At 28.6% G+C, this 7,232-nt stretch overlaps 1 protein-coding gene across 1 annotated transcript in view; it reads right to left on the reverse strand.

The window, feature by feature from the left end:
* The window catches only part of LOC105627050 (transient receptor potential-gamma protein), a 97,727-nt gene extending 91,118 nt beyond the window's left edge, over positions 1–6,609 (reverse strand). Inside the window, exon 1 of the mRNA XM_012208332.1 lies at positions 6,558–6,609. The gene's annotated coding sequence lies outside the window, so the exon portion shown is untranslated. The remainder of the gene's footprint in view (positions 1–6,557) is intronic.
* Positions 6,610–7,232: the final 623 nt, after the last annotated feature.

The raw sequence follows: 7,232 nt of genomic DNA on the forward strand, positions 1-7,232 counted from the left end.
TATATATATATATATATATATATATATATATATATATATATTATATTGATATATATTATTTTAATATAAAATAAGTAATATTTAATTTGTTTTTAGTTTATCGTTGACAAATAATAACTTAATAATTCCAAATATATTGTTGATTTTTTTTATCGCTGGGCACATTCAATTATTGAAACATTTACTTTATATATTGAAAATCAAATCTTAATTGTGCAATTTCAGGAATTTTACTAAATCAGTTAAATTATCTGTTTCGGTGATAACGAACGTAAGTTTAAGACAAGAAAAGTTCATTCTTAAACTTGTTCATGATTGTTTAGGAATGCTAATGAATGCAGCTCTCAATTCCAAGTCACGTCGCACACCAAATACCGACTAGCGCGAAGCTTCTATCGCGGAAGCGAATCGCATAAAATGAAGGAATGCCTAGAATCTCTGCAACACTTGACTTTATCTACCGAAATGTTCATGAGCACATAGAGAGCATCGAGTTCAAGATAAAGCAGATATCTACTTTCTGTTTTAGTTAGTTTTCTCACTTCTCACGTTCTTTTTCTATTTTTAATATAACTTTTTTCATCAGATTTTTATAAAGCAGCGTCTACTTTATCCAATTCTTATAATAAAATGAAAAGCATATATTTCATCTTGCTTATTAATATTTATAATGTTTCAAGATTTAATGAGAAATTGATATGGCATTTGTCAACAGATAAACATGACAGATCTGCATTAATCTGATGGATGTGACAAATAATATAATTAAACAATAATTTTAAAAAATCGGTTTAGAGTAAATGGATGGGAGAGCTACTATACTATAATGGTAATACATATTATAATGGTACTACAACAAAAAGATTGGATTCGCGTTACCAATATTGGATGATCGATAGTTCCAAAGTTCCATTTCAATATTGCAGAATCGATAGTTTCGCAGTTTCCAGAAATTGAAAATACATAGCGCTACTCTCGCAGACAAAAATAGGTATAACAAAATCTGTGGAGATCTTTGAATACATTTCTTTTCTAAAGCGGATGTCTTACGTTATAGGTTTGCAAAGACGAAATAAAACGACGTGTTGATATCTATTCTGGCTACATCAGAAAAGCGGAACTGCTTTAAATCGTAAACGCGATATATAGAATAAGTATACCACAAGGGGAGTCTTTTAAAACGTGGCATCAAGTGCTTTTACGAACATACGAAAATGGCTTTTAGAACTCTATTAAAATTATATGAAGGGTCTGCGCTTTCGGATATGGGCATTCTTAGTCTCGACTATCTCTCCGCTATTAACGTTAAACTGGCACTCGAGTCGGTCTCAATTAATACTTGATGATAATGTAGACTGAAGAAAGAATCCGGCTTTTGTTTCAATGTTTAGCGGACAAAATGGACAATTGAAGAAAGGAAAGACATCGGAAACTTACAGTGAAAACGTGAGATTTTGTTGACACACCGACAACACCGATAACAGAATCGAAAACAAGTAGCAAACAGAAAAGAACAAAAGCTCTTAAAGTAAATGACATAAGTGAGTAGTCAATCTTAAATTTTCTCTTTTTCAATCGTGAGGATAATTTAGCCTCAGTCTAATTCCTCAATCTAATATCTTTTGTACCTTTGCTCCACCAACACAAAACACTAACAAAACACTAACAAAATGTCTCGAGCGACATTTGCACTTTTCTGAACAATTAATTGCTTCTTTGTCATTTTTGCAATTGATGGGATCGTTTTCCATTCATTTTGTTCTGCATCGAAGAAAAGGCAAACACTTGAAAATTTCTACGTCGGAAGCAACGCGACTTCGGATATAAAATGTCTTTCGACACAAACCTTTTGATCGTCTTTTGATCGCTTTGTCGTAATGCCTTTGTGTTCCCCCTAGTTTTCTCATCCCATTTCCTCTGAAACGAATTTCGCATTAATTTCACGCGTCGAGGTTATATTCTTAAGCGCATCTCGGATTTCTCCGCTTTTTCGAAAAGATACAGCATTACGACCGGATGAAAGAAAACAGATAAGAGTTTCTGGGGAAGGGGGAAGAAGAGATGAGCCACTTCCGTTACTTCATGATGGCGGAAGCGAAAGCAAGCTGGAAATCTACCGTGACCGAAGAATCCAACAGCGTCGTGGATGGATACTTCGCGTGTAAGTCAGTGTAAATATCTCCGATAACATGGAATTTACACATTCAAAGCTTTTAAATCGGTATCATATTCAGTTTTTTTATATTTAAGATTATTCTAAGTACAGTCTTAAGATATCATAAATCAATTACAGAACCGTATTAATTCCACCGGCACATTAGGACTTTTAAAGCAGTCCAGAGTTCATGACACACAAATTCTTCATTATAAAATTCCATAACTTGTCCCTGATTTCCAAACAAAATTTCCTAATTTTTCTTCATACTTTCAATAATATTTTTCATCGTGATTTGAAAATCGTCAAATATTTTGTTGGGGGAACAGTTTAACACAGCAATGTAAATTACTATTAATGTTACTGAGATACTTAATGCTTACATTTAATTATTAAATTGGTAATATTCCAAAATTGCGTAAGTGTGAAATACGCATATTCACTTTCTTTAAAGCCAAAAATTTTCATTTTCCAGAAAATTTTACAAATTTTCCTTGATTTTTCTCTAATTTCCCTGATAATTTTAAATTTTGCCAACATTTCACTGATTTTCAGTTTTATAACAACTCTGAAATTGTTATTTTTATTGTAAATTTTAAGAAAACAGAGAGTAGGCGGGGTCCTAAAAAAATCTATCGTCCTAAAAAAACTTGATGACAATGTATTTATACAAAACCGTCGGTGAGCAGTTGTTTGTTTTGTTGCTAGAACGAATCAAAATTGCGTCTGTCGCCTCATGATTTAAAATGCAATCCGCGTAAGTATTTTTATCAAAAATATTTTTTGTTCTTTTTAATATTTTACATGTTTTTGACGGTTCAATAGTTTTAATTTTAATAGTTATAGAGATTTTTTTAATATAGTTTTTTAAATATAGTTTTCTATGTTTTTAAATCTTTTTTTTTCAATTTTTTTCAAACCATACACGTTTTTATAAAAGTTATGTCATATTTAATTTTGTATATTTTTACACTGATTATAAATACAAAAAAACATATATTTACAATTAATGTACTATGAGATTTATTATCACTTTATTATTTTGTTTTCAAGAGAGCTTGATTACTGTATATAATAAAATAATCTTCATATCATAAAAAAAAATCTTCATTTCTCAATAAATAATCTAAATTATTTAAATAACATAAATAACTTCACTTTCTTGAAGTCAACATTATCATACTATTTTTTTCCGAAGTATATATATCTTAATTATTATAGCAGCATAAAAGTTATTAAATTTAAACTCATTGATAATATTAACGCATTTTTTTCGACTCTTACTAAGATTTTAATATGTGAAAAATAAATAAAATACTATTCGGTTCTTATTATAGCAAAAATTTATTAAAAGTTCCATAATATTACAACAATTTCTTCAGATTTTTATATAATCCAAAAAATAAAAATAAAAAGAAAATGCTGTAGCCCTGAACGACCCAAAATGCAAACCATGATTGAATGTTCCACTGTGCCAGTGAAAGATTAAGATATTACTTAAACCTCCTGAATCATGATCGCAGATATATTGTTAGAATTTTACATACACGTGCGTTTTATCATTTTTTACGATTATTTACTGACTGCCAAGAAGATAAGCATAATTTTCATCTATTTTTACAAATCGATATTTTTAAATCGATCTCATCATTTTGTTTTATCCAAATTGTTTTTATTTACAAATAGCATGTAATAGAAATTAACGTATCATTTCTCGCTTCTAACGTCACAATTCAATATGTGGCTGTGGTGGATTAGTCAAGAGTCTTAAGACAATCTTAAAATAAGATCCGACTATGAATATCGGCTTTAAAACTCAAGAAAAAATGTGTGAATTCCACGAGTGTTACGAGATCGAATTTACGAAACATGCATATTTTCAAGCACAATTTCAAGATAATGGAAGATCTCGAATCTGTACCTATATTCGAAACGTTTCCAAACACAAGCGTGGCAAATATCATTATATATTTATATAATATTTCGTTAATCCTATTGTAAAGAACATTCTACACACACACACACACATATATATATATATATATATATATATATATATATACATGAATTGCAAAATACTATGTGTATATGAACTGCAAAGAATTCTTGTATACATAAATTTTTGTATATTATGCATACATAAGAAATACAAAGAAAGAATATAGAAATGTAAAAATCTTAAATATAAATGAGACATTTATATATAAATTGAAGAATTTACTGTAACAGAAGGTTAATTTATATTTTGTATACGGTATATTAATCTAAAAATTTAAGTAAACGGATCTGAAAATAATTTTGTTCAATCAAAATAATTATGTAAGAAACTCAAACATGGTAAACAATGCTACAAAAAGTTTCTTTTTACATTTTAGAATGATTTATATAATTATTTTAATAATCCATTAAAATTTATTTTTAGATGTATGTCTACCTAAATTTTAATGTACTTCCGTGAATCTTTTTTATGTAAAAACATCTAGAACAAATTAAAAGTCTATCACTTATTTATATTACAGATTTGATTACATTGTGGGTTAATCCATTGTTGCAACAAGCCCTTTAATTAACACATACACTCACACACACACACGCACGCATGCACGCACGCATGCACGCGCATTCACTCGCACACACACACACACACACACAAAATCTTTCTATAAAATATATATATATAGATATAAAATATATATAGATATATATAGATATATATATATATAGATAATAAAATATAGTATATCTAAATAATAATTTTGATATAATACGTCAAAGAAAATACAAATAAAAAATAGACATATTGAAAAATTTTAATGGCTTCGAGATCTGTGCTTTTTAGTAGTGACTTACTACGGATTTACGGAAGTTTAAAAGGGAGTTTAAAGGATTAGATTAACGTTGTCCGAATAGCTTTTTGCTGCAAACGCGCACTAACTCCATAGATTAAGATTTATCGACGACCGTTGCGAGTGACATTCAACAACGAAGTTGAACAAATCCCCGATGGCGATAAAATTCCAGTTAATCGACGGAGCCGCAATTCAAGCAACAAAATAATTTCAACTTCTTTTGCAAAAATTGATATCTGCATTAATAATTGCGAAAAGTGCTCGTAAAATTCTTGATTCGTAATCTTTAAGAAAATTTCACGAGGATTCCTTTTAAGATAATTATAAAATCATCATGGATCTGTAGGGCTTATACTCATAAAAACTTTAAAATACCGTATAAGATACCAAGTCAGTCAATGCAATGACGAGATAAATAGTAGATATAACAGATTATAATAAATGCAAATTTAGCATAAGTTAACATATTAGGTGTGAGAAAAAGTTTGTGGCGTTTTTCCCGTTAGATGGCATTAAAAAAACGCCACGAACTTTTTCCCACACCTAATAGTAGATTTTTTTTGTTTCTTCTACTCAGAAAAAAATCTAACACTGCAATTGTATAGAATTATAGATGATTATAATTATAAATGAAGTATAATAATTATAATTATAGATGAATTATAAAAGTTTTATATTATACATATATAATCGAATAAACTATTTTATAGTTATAGTAACTACTATAAAATAGTTCATTGAACTATGTGTACATTAATTCTATATATAAAACTTGTATATCTGTACAATTATCATTACTATGTTTCTTTTTTTGAAATTTAGCTTTACGTGTTTATACAATTAAATGTAGTAAAAGTATAATAACCCTAATCGATATTTAAATCCAGCAGACTCAAATATTTTCCTCAATTGTATTGTAAAAAATTGCTCATGACAAATATTTTTCACATAATTTTAAATTAATGTCTTATAATCTTTCCTTGAATTTTAACCTTAAAAATAAAAAAATCGTTTAATTACAAAGACATATTAATTCAACACTGGATTCAATAAGCGAATATCGATTAAGTTTGATATTATGTTTGGCATGTTTAGAATGTAGTAAAAATTTAATATCACAAAATAAATAATATAAATAATGATTTCCATATATATATATGCGATTACGTTTACAAACCTTCAGTTTCACTTTAAAAAAAATTTCTTTTACTTATATATGTATATCTGTTTTTTATAACTGAACTAATATACTTTTAAAACTTAATGTGAAATAGATAAATATTTGATATCTGCAGGCGAAAGAAAGTTCTAGTACAGTCTAGAAATAAAAAACAGACCCTATGTATTTGAAGTCATAGCACCTTCTTTTAAAGAAACAATTTAAAAGAAAGAGAAAGACACGTTATGCTAATCTCGTGTATCTTGAGAGGAGAATTCTGAAAAGAATATTGTCCGAGAGACAGGAGAGACAGGAGATCGCGAGATCTTTCGCATTATGAACATTATCTTTGATAATAGCAAGAATTAATTTCGACCCTTTTTTCATACCCGTCCCCCCGAAATTATTTCTAGACAATACCTTTGTCAGAGCTCGGCCCCATTCATTGGATCAACCCTCACGTCCTCGCCTCACCTAGAACACAGAATGTTGTATCCGTAATTAATACGCAGATCACTTATGTAATTAAAAGAGTGCGACCGACAACATGTGTCACGAAGTAGCTAATTATGGCATAGATACTATCTCGCGTCAAAATATCTTGTATTACATACCATAAAATTATGCAGAATTTTAAAAATCCGGGAGATTCTATGCTTTTTACATTTAATGTTTTCTTTATATAAAGCTGAAAACATGTGATTATTCTCTTAACTCTTTCATGATAAAACTTTTTACATTTGAATAAGATTATGAAAGCGACTTTCCTTGGAAAACGCGAAAAATCCTATTAAATTTCTTTATAGAGAGCTTGCTTCTTTAAAATTATTTAAAAATTGTCAGTATGAAAATAATATTTCACATTCTAGAAATTAATAAATAAATAATTTCATTATCATTTAATTTCAATATGTCGTATATTTAATTTAATATCTTTACTACTTTTTAATCGAAAGTATAATTTAATCGTGCAACAATTTCGCGTCAAGCCTTTTATTTCACGATCTTCTTACGTAAAAACGTTTGAATAATACATTCCAAGAACATAGCGGATGCATGTCTCAAGGGA

Source organism: Atta cephalotes (genome assembly GCF_000143395.1).
Source record: "Atta cephalotes unplaced genomic scaffold scaffold00001, whole genome shotgun sequence".
Taxonomy (NCBI): Eukaryota; Metazoa; Arthropoda; class Insecta; order Hymenoptera; family Formicidae; genus Atta; species Atta cephalotes.